The 15,594-nt window shown below is 43.2% G+C and overlaps 1 protein-coding gene across 1 annotated transcript in view; it reads left to right on the forward strand.

The window, feature by feature from the left end:
- Nucleotides 1–15,594, forward strand: part of LOC124613554 (protein nervous wreck) — a 754,174-nt gene that overhangs the window by 641,199 nt on the left and 97,381 nt on the right. The window lies entirely within an intron of this gene.

The following is a 15,594-nucleotide window of genomic DNA, read 5'->3' on the forward strand; positions in this document are numbered from 1 at the left end:
GACGCTCTCAGCGTGTTTTTTAGGGAATTGACTACTTTGAACCTGAGACCTGTTGCTGGTAAGGAGACGCCAGACCACACATGACATGAAGAGTTCAGAAGAGTTCAGTGAGACTAGCGATGATATAATCAAATACTTAATTATTTCAGCGTCAGCTCCACCGCACTCCCTGTAAAAGAATCTTAATACTAACTAAATTTAGTGGAAGGGGTTCGAGGCTTTCCTATTTTTAGTTAGCTGGTAAAATAACGTCGAAAAAGCAGTTAAGTTTACCATTGGAATTTTTATTCTACTCACAAAACATTGTTTATAAATTGCAGTATTAAAAAAAAGGAAATGTTTTAATACAGGAGGATAAAAACCAACTGCCTTCAACAAAATGTGAACGAATATTGCCTGAATGGGTTTCCAGGTTCTACAATGGATCGAAGGATGACCTATGCCATATCACATCTATAATCTAGGTTTAAATTAAGTTTCATAAAAGAGAAAACTATCAAAACAGGTCTACAGAGACTTTCAATTATCTTTAATTACTTATTTAACTTGTCGTAAATTACAGTGGCTGATGTGGCTTCTCAATAATTATATAACAGAAAAATCATCGCGTTTCAGATTTTAACTTCTAGTAGCAAATGTGAATACCATGAGCTTTAATTGACGATCGACACTAGTATTACGCAAAAAGGGGATGTAACAGATGAGACTTCTGCAGTTCTGAGTGAACCATTACGCGCTCTTATGCGGTATCGCGTGCGTTCATTAGCCTGTCGGTTGTTAGGCAGTATCAGGGTGCGACGGACGGCGCAGCTCCACACACGTCGCCGTCTCGGAAGCAACTCTATATAACCTCTCCTTAATACAATTTACTGAAGTGGGTTTAAGAAAAAGGTATCTGGCTGTGTTTTCAACTGACCAATCAGGGTCTCAATGTTAACCTTCAGCTCCACCTACAAAAATTCTGTCTATCGAATGAGAAACGTTATACTTTTCGTGGTGGGGCAATGTTTTTAATGTTTGCTACATAACAGAGACGCGTATAGTTTCACGCTAAAACTTGCAGCTGGTGTCTCCCTTCTTGTGTTATCGTAAGATCTATACTGTTCTTTTGGAGGGCTCTATCTTTTAACATGGGCTGGGGGGTCGTCTTGGCGATGTGGGTGACCATTATCATAGGGCCTTCTAGCTTACACGACTCTGCTCTCGGCTTCTGTTCTCATTTCTTCCCTCGGAACTGTGTCTGTTTCACAGTGGGAAGGTATGACATGCATTTAGGCGTTCTTGTGTTAGTCTGTGGTAGTCCATTTGCTCACTCGTCGATCGTATTACTTTGGTTAATTTAATGTCAGGATTTATTCGGAGCTATGTGACATATTGCCGGATTTTCTATCATGTCAGGGTTTTCATGGAAGGTGTTGGATTTGCCGGACATCTTACAGCTTCAACCCGCCAGGACTCCAAGTAGACGATTTCTGTGCGTGGAGCTCGCCGACTCGAAGGCTGGTGGTACGAGTCACCTTCACTGAAGACCGGGGAAGGACCTGCCTCCATACATAAGCTGTCAGTGTGTCCGACTTCCGTAAGGAACACCTGACTTCAGTTCCCGTTATTGCCAGTGGTTTTTCCGTGGTGGAGACGACTGGAACCAGAAGCATTCAGTTTCGTGAGGACAACTGAAAATATAGTTGAATAACAAGTAGCAGCTTCAGTGTTCGGAGCACTAACGACGACTGAAAGGCTGCTGTGCTGACCTCATGACCGTCAACACCGTATCCAAATGATGCCACTGGCAGCAGATGAGAACACTGGTAGTCTTCATCGCGTAGTCCTCACGGCCTGACAGTGATTAGTTACTTAGGAGTTAGTTAGTGGGGGACGACATGGAAGGATTGTGTGTAGTTCTTGACCGTTGAACTATGCACCATGAGAGGTATTAAATCCAGAACCTCTTCACCATGTCTCAAGCAAGCTGTTCCGAAAGTGCCGTTTAGGAAGAGGTTGCCCCTAGCTGACCCTCAGCTCGCCGTTGGGTACGTGCACTTAGTGGACGTTACGCACCAGGATGTTTCATTGGACGCCTTCTGCGTGTGCGTGGCTTCTTAGCTAAGACTACCCACGTGCGCGTCGCAGGTGCAGCACGGTAGCTTAAACTATGGCTTGGTTGGATGATACCCCACACATGTGCTGTTTGCTCATACCTTTGCCTGTAGGCACTTAGCTGCCCTTCGGTAGCCATTCAATCTGGAACAGCTGGTGTCAATAAGACGTGAGAGGTTGGTAACTGCGATCCTTCTCCTTGATTAGGACATTATCTACCATGGGTCCTTCGTTCTTTGGTCCTTTCCAAGAGAAACAGGCTGTTTATCCGCCACTCTTTCTGATAAAGGACATTAAAAAAGAGGGGTATAGTTAATGGGGGACGACATGGAGGGGTTGTGTGTAGCTCTTGATCGTTGAACTACGCATCAGTGAGAGGTATAAAATCCAGAACCTCTTCACCATATCTCAAGTAGGCTGTTCCGAAAGTGCCCCTTAGAATGACGTTGACCTTTGTGTGAATCTCAGCTCGCCCACGGGCAGGTGCACTTAGTGCACGTTACACACCAGGATGTTTTATTGCACGCTTCCAGTGCACTCGTACAGTACTAACAGACTCTTTTTGCAGAACTGGTCGGTTATTGTTTGGTCATACGTGTTCCCCTTGTATTGTGTGGCCGAAAGTGCAGGAGGTCAGGTCCATGTGTAGGAGGATAAGAGTGGAGAAACTTCAGGATAAGGAATTCAGGCACAAGTACGTAACAGTGATCTGAGAAAGGTACCAGTTAGTTGAATGTAGTCAACTGCAGTCACTGGAAAAGGAATGGACAAGGTACAGGGACACAGTACTAGAAGTGGCCAAAGAATGTCTTGGAACAGTAGTGTGTAAAGGTAGGATGAAGCAAACAGCTTGGTGGAATGACACAGTCAAGCCAGCCTGTAAAAGGAAAAAGAAGGCATATCAAAAATGGCTACATACTAGAACTCAGGTAGACAGAGGAAGTTATGTTGAAGAAAGAAACAAAGCCAAACAGATAATTACAGCATCCAAGAAGAAATCTTGGGAAGGCTTTGGAAACAGGTTGGAGACCTTGGGTCAAGCTGCTGGAAAACCATTCTGGAGTGTAATTAGCAGTCTCCGAAAGGGAGGTAAGAAGGAAATGACAAGTATTTTGGACAGGTCAGGAAAACTGCTGCTGAATCCTGTTGATGCCTTGGGCAGATGGAGGGAATATTTTGAAGAGTTGCTCAATGGTGAAAATACGATCAGTAATGTTTCAGATTTCGATGTACAATGGGACAGGAATGATGATGGAAATAGTATCACATTTGAGGAAGTGGAGAAAATGGTCAGTAGATTGCAGTGCAATAAAGCAGCTGGGGTGGATGAAATTAAGTCGAAACTCATCAAATACAGTGGAATGTCAGGTCTTAAATGGCTACACAGGATAATTGAAATGGCGTGGGAGTCCGAACAGGTTCCATCAGATTGGACGAAAGCAGTAATCACACCAATCTTTAAACATGGAAATAGAAAAGATTGTAACAACTATAGAGGTATCTCTTTAATCAGCGTTGTGGGTAAAATCTGCTCAGGCATTGTTGAAAGGAAAGTGCGAGTATTAGTTGAGGACCAATTGGATGAAAATCAGTGTGGGTTTAGGCCTCTTAGAGGTTGTCAGGACCAGATCTTTAGCTTACAGCAAATAATGGAGAAGTGTTACGAGTGGAACAGGGAATTGTATCTATGTTTTATAGATCTAGAAAAGGCATATGACTGGGTTCCTAGGAGGAAGTTATTTTCTGTTCTACGTGATTATGCAATAAGAGGCAAACTTTTGCAAGCAATTAAAGGTCTTTACATAGATAGTCAGGCAGCAGTTAGAGTTGACGGTAAATTGAGTTCATGGTTCAGAGTAGTTTCAGGGGTAAGACAAGGCTGCAATCTGTCTCCACTGTTGTTCACATTATTTATGGATCGTATGTTGAAAACAGTAGACTGGCTGGGTGAGATTAAGATAGGTGAACACAAAATAAGCAGTCTCGCATATGCGGATGACTTAGTTGTGTTGACAGATTCTACTGGAAGTTTGCAAAGTAATATTTCAGAGCTAGATCAGAAATGTAAGGAAGATTAGCATCTCCAAAACAAAATTAATGTCAGTGGGAAAGAGATATAAACGGATTGAGTGCCAAATAGGAGGAACAAAGTTAGAACAGGTGGACGGTTTGAAGTAGTTAGGATGCATATTCTCACAGGATGGCAACATAGTGAAAGAACTGGAAGCGAGGTGTAGCAAAGCTAACGCAGTGAGCGCTCAGCTACTATCTACTCTCTTCTGCAAGAAGGAAGTCAGTACCAAGACTAAGTTATCTGTGCACCGTTCTACCTTTCGACCAACTTTGTTGTATGGGAGCGAAAGTTGGTTGGATTCAGGTTACCTTATCAATAAGGTTGAGGTTACGGATATGAAAGTAGCTAGGATGATTGCAGGTACTAGTAGATGGGAACAATGGCAGGAGGGTGTGCACAATGAGGAAATCAAAGAAAAACTGGGAATGAACTCTATAGATGTAGCAGTCAGGGCGAACAGGCTTAGATGGTGGGGTCATGTTACACGCATGGGAGAAGCAAGGTTACCCAAGAGACTCATGGGTTCAGCAGTAGAGGGTAGGAGGAGTCGGAGTAGACCAAGGAGAAGGTACCTGGATTCGGTTAAGAACGATTTTGAAGTAATAAGCTTAACATCAGAAGAGGCACCAATGTTAGCACTGAATAGGGGATCACGGAGGAATTTTATAAGGGGAACTATGCTCCAGACTGAACGCTGAAAGGCATAATCAGTCTTAAACGATGATGATGATGATGATGATGATGACCTGTTCCCCTGCATAGATAGGAATGGATTGTTTTTTATGTCCACTCTCGCATCTGCAGACTGACCAACTGATCCCATAGTGTTGGCTTGTGTGTTATAAACTAGAGTCTAGCAGCTAGTCAGGTCACTGAGACTGACCACGCTAGCCACATACCGCTGCACGGATTATGACGCAGTCGCATAAATGATACCTCCAACTTTCCTCTGGTGAATTTTCTTTTTAAGACACAACGTGAAGAAGAGGTGCCGAATGGTTACCAATAAAAGGAAGCTTTTCGATTTAAGCGCCGTCACAACCATACTGCCATTCCACATTTTGTATTCATGAAACCCTTAATCTTCAAAGTACGACATTGGAGGTTTTGAGACTATCGTAATGAACTGAGTAACCACTGTATTATCACCATTTCGCCAATTTACGTACTCGAACTTTATGAGCTAACGTTATGTCAGTAGGTAGAAAGAGTTCGCGTTCGTTGGACGGCAAATAGCCTAATAGGAGATAGATAAAGCACAGATCATCAGAGGTTGGAAGACTGTTCTTTTCAACTTGAAAAAGACAGTACGTGCTTTTAGTTCGAGTATTCACTTTGAAATCAGCGACATATTTGCCGCGAACGGCACGTAAGACGAAGGGTGCATGCCTTCAGAAGAGTTACTTTGAACAGTTGCCCTCTCATGACGCTCAATCCCATCTAGAAATTTATCAAAGTCTGTAGTAGACTCAATTTCACTTTGTGAAGATATCACCAAGGCGTCTGAAGGTATCATTGAACGCGTCATCAATAAAGGTTGATTTGATGCTTCGTTCCAGACGCTAGCTGTCCTTTCAGTTGTGGCATATTTACTTCATTCTGCATCATCCGCAATCTGTCTTATACAGGGTGAACATTAAGAAAACCAACAAACTGAAGGGAAGTATTCCCGTCTGTAAAATAAGGAACAAAGGTCCTATGAAATGTGTCCCGAAAGGCGTCGTTGCCACGATAGACGGCGCTGACGAGTAAACATTCCTCTGACTGCGTGCCGTGTGTTCCTAGAGTGTTTCAGGCTGCACGATTGACGCAGCATATTGTAAGCAGCAGAATGCTCCGGTATTCATGTCGGGAATAAACCGAAATGGTGTTTGTGTACTGCCAAACAGATGGAAACGGTCCAGAGGCAGCACGGCTGTACCAAAACAGGTACCCTCACAGACACCAAAACATTTAGAGCCTTATTTGGGCGTTTGTATGATTAGGGGTTCTTTCAGAGAGATGAACGTGCAGAGAGGCGGCGGATCTTACGGATACCGAATTTGGAGAACCGGGTTCTTCGGGATATTGAGATGAACTTAGTACAAGTTCCAGGCAAGTAGTGTACGCCAAAGTAAGATTATGTGTATTCTACATGACAACTCCTACTATCCCTATACATGCAGCCCACTGTGTCCCTCAGAGGCCACTTTGAACATTTGTTGCGACGTAGATGCGATGGAGCTCTGTACTGTGTACTGGGACGATTTGTTGTCGTTGCACACACACCGTCCATTTCCAGACACATGTTCATGAGACTTTTTTTCCTCCATTTCCAGTCTGGAATCCGTCCCTGAAGTTTGTCTATTTTATTAATGTTCGCCTTGTGTAGTTCTAGAGTCTAGTAGCTAGAAGTTCGAGTATTAACTCTCGAACCGCATGAGACGAATGGTGCACTCCGTCAAAGGGTTACTTTGACCAGATGGCCTCTCATGACGCTCAAGTCCATCTAGAAATTCATCAAAGTCTGTCTTAGACACAATACCGCTTTGTGAAGATATCACAATGCGTTTGAAGTAATTGTCATTTAACTCATCTATAAGGGTTGATTTTATTCCTTATTTCAGTCCCAAGCTATACTTTTAATTCCGGCGTCTTTGCTTCATCTCGCATTGTCTGCAATCTGCCTTATATATTATTTGTCCAATAGCTCTGTCCAAGTAGCCCCTACCCACAGCCCCGAATGCGGGAGTCTACCTGTGAAATTTTTTACCAAGAAGGAAGTCATCGTGACAAACGTAGAAAACTTCATGTACTGGGTAAACAAAATGTGGTGGTTTCCGGTTGCCTTCCATATTGCAACACTACAGCCGTTTAATTCGTTTACGTCCGCAGATAAAATAACAGTTGCCGTACCAGTCTCAATTATTTCCGCCAACTGTAACACCGGGAGGACCTGCTGATTTCCTCCAGGAAAAGCCTTCCTGCGTACCAACCATGTCAGAAGGGACTACTGTTCCTGATCTGTAAGCAATATTGGTGATCACTTGGTCCCATGCAGCGATGCACACAATTGCAATCTCCGCCTTACCTCTGCAGGAAGCCCGTACGAGGTACTAAAAGCCAGGCCAGTTGGACTTACGTTTTATGAGGATGTGTTATTCCTTCACCATTCATTCGATATAGCGGATTATGGCAGGCAGAGGCTGTTCTATCGGCCTAAAGATCAGTTTGGCAGAGAGGTCTGGAGATCAGTATCCCTTCGACAGAGACTGAACTCGCCTCCTCTAGAACAGGCATCTACCATTTTCGTAATTGAATCACTTCACCCGCTGTTTTTGTTGTGGTCTTCGGTCCAGAGACCGGTTTGATGCAGCTTTCCATGCTATTCTATCCTGTGCAAGCTTGTTCCTCTCCAATTACCTACTGCAACCTACGTTCTTCTGAGTCTGCTTAGTGTATTCATCTCTTGGTCTTCCTCTATGATTTTTACCTTACACGCTGCCCTCCAATACTCAATTGATGATCCCTTGATGCCTAAGAACATGTCCTACCAACAGATCCCTTTTTCTTGTGAAGTTGTGCAACACATTCCTCTTCTCCCCAATTCTATTCAGTACCTCCTCATTAGTTACGTGATCTACCCAACTACAGCATTCTTCTGCAGCACCACATTTCGAAAGCTTCTATTCTCTTCTTCTCTAAACTATTTATCGTCCATGTTTCACTTTCATACATGGGTGCACTCGATACAAATACTTTCAGAAAAATCTTCCTGACGCTTAAATCTATACTCGATGTTAACAAACTTCTCTTCCTCAGAAACGCTTTCCTTGCCATTGCCAGTCTACATTTTGTATCCTCTCTACTTCGACCATCATCAGTTATTTTGCTCCCCAAATAGCAATACTCATCAACTACTTTAAGTGCCTCTTTTTCAAACCAAATTCCCTCAGCATCACCTGATTTGATTCGTCTACATTCCTTTATCCTCATTTTGCTTTTGTTGATGTTCATCTTATATCCTTCTTTCAAGACACTTTCCATTCCGTTCAACTGCTCTGCCAGGTCCTTTGCTGTCTCTGACAGAATTACAATGTCGTCGTTTGTTTCTTCCGCATGGATTTCAATTCTTACTGCAAATTTTTCATGACCCAAATACAAACGTCATGCAAAGTATAGGGCAACGAACGAGACAGGAATCCTGCGAAATTCACTGATGAGTTTAATCATTTGTAAAGCCTGGAATGTGCATTCTGTAGGGTAGTGATTCGGTTATCATATACTGAGGACAAATCGACAATTCCATTGTGACAGAAATTTGAACATATTGTTCACATATGAGGAACAAAGAACAACTGCAGTTCATTATTAAATGAAATGTTTTTCTACCAGCATAAGCATCGACCACGCTGAGAAGTAAATTTGCGCCACTGTGACCAGTGGTTTACGCTGTTACACATTACGTTTTCTTCGAAGGTGTTGTTTCCATTTCGCGACCGATCGGACCTTATTTCCAGAATAGCCCTCGTATAATCACGACACTGAGCTACTAAAATACAGTTTCAAACGCAACGATTTATGCAAGAGGGTATCTATTGTATCATTATTCGTAAGGAAGTAATAGTAAATGTCTTACCTCCTCAATAAGTTTTGACAGAATTCTGCTGACGTCTTTCTGTGGGACCCTTCCAGAGAGAGAACAGAAGGGAGATTATGGGTTACGTCCCGGTGACAATGAGGCCGATCAGGATGGAACAAACATATTGGAATGAGGTGGAATAAAAGAAGTCATTCATCACCTTGTTAAATGAAGCATCATGTTGTTCGCCGTAAGTCATTTAGAAAAACGACGAAACAGGTAGATCTGGATGGCTGGAGGCTGATTCGAACCTCGTATCGCCCATAGTTGAGGCCAGTGCCTTAACCAATGCGTCACCACTTAAGTCTTTCAGACTGGAGGACCTTACCACAGCCACCACACGACACATCTGAAACGCGTGCACAAATTATTTGATTACGCAAATGAATTGCTAAAGGCTTATGCTGCAACATACTTGCAGATGTGCGCAACTCTGAGGGTAGCTGCCTCATTGGCGCCCAGCTTCAAAGTGTATGTTAAGCTGAAAAGTCTTCCACCAGCAATTTTGACCACATATCTCGAAAGAAATGGGAGGTGGGGTAATATATCCTAGTCGAAGGCACTGATAATGGGTGGTTATAAACTGAGAATGATGGTTTCTTATTAAATTTAAATTGAGAGTTACACTATTAGGGTAATGTCCAGTTACTCCTGGCTTAAAGTGGTAGCTGAGACTTTGCTATGTTTCAGTAACACTCTTAGTAACTCATTGTGTCTCCTGGAAACTAGCCACAGAAACAGAAAACTGCGGGTCTTCCAGTCCTTTATCAAAAAGAGTTCCTTCCTCGCACATGCAAACTCATTACTGTTCTCTTTGTGACTGTACCTTGAGTTACGGAGACTCTGCTTTCAGACACTTCACACAGAACTCTCAGCCTCCCTTCATGTAGCGTTCCCACTGCCGTCTTAATATAATAAATTTTAACATGCATTAAATAATAATATATAACCGGTTGGTATTTTCTGCCTTCTATCTAAAGTATTTGACTATGTGAATCACAGTATTCTCCTAGATAAACTGAGGTTCTATGGGACTGAGGGTATAGCCAACCAATTGGTAATGTCACATATAGCTAAAAGAATGCAGGAAGCTATACTTAGCAATTCAGCCAATATAGTCCAGGGACGTTTTTCCGACTGGGGAGAAATCACGTATGAGGTTCCCCAAGGCTCAAGCTTAGGTACCGTTTCGTTCCTGATATATGTGAACGATCATCCGTCTAGCATACAACTGTCAAAATTAGTTCTTTTTGCAGATGACCCTACTATTGTAACTAGTCTAAGCATACGCACAGAAACAGAAGAAAGGATAAACAATGTTCTTAGAAGTATCCTTTACTCGTTTTCTGCGAATGATGTCATCCTCAGTATTAAAAAGACGCAACATATTCATTTCTGCACTTCTATGCGTACTACCCAATGACAAGTGTACACAAGGTGAGGAAATGATAAATAGGGTGGAAACTTCAAAACTCTTACGTATAAATATTGATGAGAATTTAAACTGAAAAAAGAACATTTTGGAACTCCTAAAACAGTTTAGCCACATTTGCACTTAGAATCAGTGCAAGTCTTGGGGAGAAATAAATGAGTAAGTTGGCATATTTTGTATATTTTTATTCAATGATGTCATATAGAATAACGGTCTGGGCTAACTCTTCTTTAGGAAAGTTAGTCTCCATTGTTCAAGAACGTGTTGTAAGAGCAATATGCGGTCCTTACCCACGATCATCTTGTAGACATCTATTAAAGGAGTAGGGCATTCTGATTACTGCTCCACAGAGTATTTATTCCCTCATGAAGTTTGTTGTAAATAATGTACTGCAGTTCAAAAGACATAATGATGTACATTATTACAATACCAAAAGGAAAACTGACGTTCATTATGCCACATTAAGGTTGGCTTTAGCACAAAGATGCATGCATAATGCTGCAACTAAAAGTTTTGATGACCTAACCAATTATATAAAATCAAAGTTAATTTGAAAACAAACTGGAAAAGTTACTCCTTGACAAACCTTTCTTTTCCGTAGAAGAATTTCTGTTGTTGTAATGTTAAAAGGGGTGGGCAGCAATTACTATCTTATATCTACGTATTAAAAAAACCATACTTACAAAATATTTTGCGATGTTAATGTAAAATGACTCGTTCCACATCATTACGATTTATTGTGCAAATGTTCCACGGAACATCAAACTAAATAACTAACTCTCTTCGCTCTCCGCACTCGTCAATCCACACTTGGGCAACAAACACCACCATAACACCGACAATCTCCTCCTATTTCGAGCTCTAGTGGCCCGATACTCTCTCTTGGGCTATCACTCTTTTGATTGGTGGTCTCATAAACATTCACAGAAATGTGCTGACATTAGTAACTCGGCTCACTACCTCACCGTCTAGCTTGCTCCTCCCAAGTGAATTTCCCGGTACGTTTGTCGTCTGGAAATCACAAATATTACCTTGAACAGGGGTGTAACACTTGGCAGATGCACGGTGTTTGCAAATAGCCTGGGAGTTCCCGGAACCGCTATGCTTCCACAACGAGTCCAGGTGTCGCATGGGCTTCGTAGCATACACTGCCGAGGAAGGGTTAACTTTGCTGCGTACGGCGTTCCCAGGGCACTTGAACCGAACGTTAGTAAGACCGGCCGCCGGCTCCCTAGGGACGTGACGCAATTTGCACAGTTACCTCTCTTTCACCGGAGACCATTATCGGGAGAGATGTTTTCGTTGCGGCGAATCTTGCAGGCTTCGCACATTCACCCTCCAACCAAAGTATGACCTATGTAGGGCTTACCAATATTTTTCTACTAAAATCCTTAGTAAGTGCTCCGTTAGGCAAAAATTATCTTCAGCTCAAAAACTAATGTGGCTGCTCATTCAAAATCACACAGCAAGTTGACGGAGAAGCGTTATCGATAAAATTTTGTGGGCTAGTGTCTTCGTCGTCAATAGGTCATTGTACCGTAACCCTTTTCCTTCCTTTTTTATTTTGTTCGTAACAATGCAGTACAAATATAAAAAATCCTCGGTTTACTCATCGCGTCAAGTCTGGGTAAAATCCCAAGCTTTCGACGAAATTCTCCGTAGTCTTATTCAGGAGCAATTGACCGCTGTTTCTAGGCGCGCAGTCCGGAACCGCGCGACTGCTGCGGTCGCAGGTTCGAATCCTGCCTCGGGCATGGATGTGTGTGATGTCCTTAGGTTAGTTAGGTTTAAGTAGTTCTAAGTTCTAGGGGACTGATGACCACAGTAGCTAAGTCCCATAGTGCTCAGAGCCATTTGAACCATTTTTTGACTGCCGTTGCGGTGACCATATATAGTCCAGAGACAGCTTCTGATTCGTCGGCGTACGTCATCATTACGACATACTGCCAGAGGCTGCTCTGGTGGTTTCGGCGCTCTCGTAGGAACGTAAACAGTTCAGTTTATTTCTTTGTGCAGTCTTAGCGTCGAGACCTGCGACCGTAGCAGCAGCGCGGTTCCGGACTGAAGCGCCTAGAACCGCTCGGCCACAGCGGCCGGCGAATCTGTTCTCGCACATTCCAATTTCTACTGCTTCTTTTATTAGAATCCCAATGCTTAGCAGCGTTGACAAGATTTTAGCTTAATCAAATATTATTCTGTGTCTATTCGTGAGACTGTGTTCGCGTGCTGTTAATTTCTAAAATTCTCAATTTTTGTTGTGCGTTTAGTGTTCTGCACAGTTGCCAGTGACAGTACTGATAGAGTGAACGATGAAGTTGCTGTCCTTAACTGGACACAGCATCTGCTTCATCTTCTTGAGTGGTCGGAAAAAATGTTTGATACTTCTTCTTCCCAGGACCCTACGTATTTTGCTAGGTGTAGCACCACAGAAAGGAAGAAACACAGTAGGAACATTGTCTTTGATACTCACCTGAGAAACTAAATTAGGTGCAATTCCAATTTTCAGTAAAACAGTCTCTCTCTCTCTCTCTTCCTTTCTATCTCTCTCTCTCTATCTCTCGTTACATACAAGTGTACACGCACACACACACACACACACACACACACACACACACACACACACACACACACACATATTAACAACGATGACAGTACAATTCACAATTCAGTGCACAGTTTTGGTACGTAACAGCCTCCACTGCTCTGTAACTGTCAACCCCATTAAAAATTTTCTGTCACCAGCACATTACTTCTCTGTATAAATTTCTCAGTCACAAATAATGGCCGCCCACTGTACTACTGATCATATACTTAGTAAAATCTGAACTTTATCCGCCACCAGTGAACCATCGAACTACTTACTGCTAAGCCTCTTAGATCTGACAGCGCAATTTCGCACCTGCAAGTGTTGCACTTCAAAAAATAAATCAACGACCAAATCTCACAAGGCGCCTCTTCGATTCTGTTCGTTTTAACAAACGCTTGTGCCCAACTGTGCACAAATGAAGCTAAATACCAATGCCGCATATTTACTATTGTCATAATTACAACTTACGCGTGGCACACATTTAACACGACAACCGCCGGCCGGAGTGGCCGTGCGGTTCTGGGCGCTACAGTCTGGAGCCGAGCGACCGCTACGGTCGCAGATTCGAATCCTGCCTCGGGCATGGATGTGTGTGATGTCCTTAGCTTAGTTAGGTTTAATTAGTTCTAAGTTCTAGGCGACTGATGACCTCAGAATTTAAGTCGCATAGTGCTCAGAGCCATTTGAACCATTTGAACACGACAACCAGATCACAATATTCCTAAATTTAAACTAAATAACTTACAACACTGCTGAATGACTTCTCTCATATTGGCTTATCCGCGTGATGATATGTATTCCTGCACAAACGAGATTAGAACCAGCCGTGAAGCGTCGGGACGAAATCAGGCCACAGCGAAATCGGTCAGTACTCGCCAGTGGACTGCACGATCAGCAGATTTGCAACGGTGTTTGTGTTGATAGCTCGAACTGTGTTGACAGGCCGAATGTGCAGCGAGTATTGCACCCGATTACGACAAATGGTTCGACGTCCCGTTCCATACTATTGAGCATGACACACTGATACCGGTGTTACCGGGAAATCACCAGTAGTATTTAAAGTATTTTTTGTAATTGTTTATCTCCACGCCCGTGCTAGAATCGTGACCATCACAAAAAGTTCCACTGTCACCTCTGCGATATGGTTAGTATTCGAATAGAGTAGTCACAAGATTCGGGTCAGTGACGACGTCAGTACGTCACCAACGATCGCATCGAGGAGATAGTAGGCAGAAAGCGATGTAAGGGTATTAGTTTTAAGGGCAGAGACGATAAAAGTGCTAAACAGGAAGCTGGAAGTGAAGGGGCGGAACGATTGAGCAAGCGTTAGCGGACCTTCACTTTTCACATACATTTCTTTAAAAAAACAAAGAAATTGCAAAAATTAATAAAATTCACACACAATAGTGTTTGAAATCAACACCAACAAAAGGTACCCATAACTTTAGAAAAACGCGACAGTAACACATGTCTGTTAAATAAGAGACATGCAGCCCTCAGGCTTCTAAACATACGCAAATGCTAAATAAGAAAACATTCCAGCTGTTAAGTATAAACTTGTACTTCATGGAAGATCGCCAGCTGGCAATAAGAATATTTGCACAAAGTCCTTCCTGAAATGGCTTAGTGACTTCTGTATAATCAAACGTACACTACTGGCCATTAAAATTGCTACACCAAGAAGAAATGTAGATGATAAACGTGTATTCATTGGACAAATATATTATACTAGAACTGACATGTGATTACATTTTCACGCAATTTGGGTGCATAGATCCTGAGAAATCAGTACCCAGAACAACCACCTCTGGCCGTAATAACGGCCTTGATACGCCTAGCCATTGAGTCAAACAGAGCTTGGATGGCGTGTACAGGCACAGCTGCCTATGCAGCTTCAACACGATACCTCAGTTCATCAAGAGTACTAACTGGCGTATTGTGACGAGCCAGTTGCTCGGCCACCATTGACAAGACGTTTTCAGTTGGTGAGAGATCTGGAGAATGTGCTGGCCAGGGCAGCAATCGAACATTTTCTGTATCCAGAAAGGCCCGTACGGGACCTGCATCATGCGGTCGTGCATTATCCTGATGAAATGTAGGGTTTCGCAGGGATCGAATGAAGGATAGAGCCACGGGTCGTAACACATCTGAAATGTAACATCCACTGTTCAAAGTGCCGTCAATGCGAACAAGAGGTGACCGAGACGTGTAACCAATGGCATCCCATACCATCACGCCAGGTGAAGCGCCAGTATGGCGATGACGAATACACGCTTCCAATGTGCATTCACCGCGATGTCGCCAAACACGGATGCGACCATCATGATGCCGTAAACGGAACCTGGATTCGTCCGAAAAAATGACGTTTTGCCATTCGTGCACCCAGGTTCGTCGTTGAGTACACCATCTCAGACGCTCCTGTCTGTGATACAGCGTCAAGGGTACCCGCAGCCATGGTCTCCCAGCTAATAGTCCATGCTGCTGCAAATGTCGTCGAACTGTTCGTGCAGATGGTTGTTGTCTTGCAAACGTCCCCATCTGTTGACTCAGGGATCGAGACGTAGCTGCACGATCCGTTTCAGCCATGCAGATAAGATGCCTGTCATCTCGACGGCTAATGATACGAGACCGTTGGGATCCAGCACGGCGTTCCGTATTACCCTCCTGAACCCACCGATTCCATATTCTGCTAACAGTCATTGGATCTCGACCAACGCGAGCAGCAATGTCGCGATACGATAAACCGCTATCGCTATAGGCTACAATCCGACCTTTATCAAAGT

The sequence above is a fragment of the Schistocerca americana genome, chromosome 4 (genome assembly GCF_021461395.2).
Source record: "Schistocerca americana isolate TAMUIC-IGC-003095 chromosome 4, iqSchAmer2.1, whole genome shotgun sequence".
Classification (NCBI taxonomy): domain Eukaryota; kingdom Metazoa; phylum Arthropoda; class Insecta; order Orthoptera; family Acrididae; genus Schistocerca; species Schistocerca americana.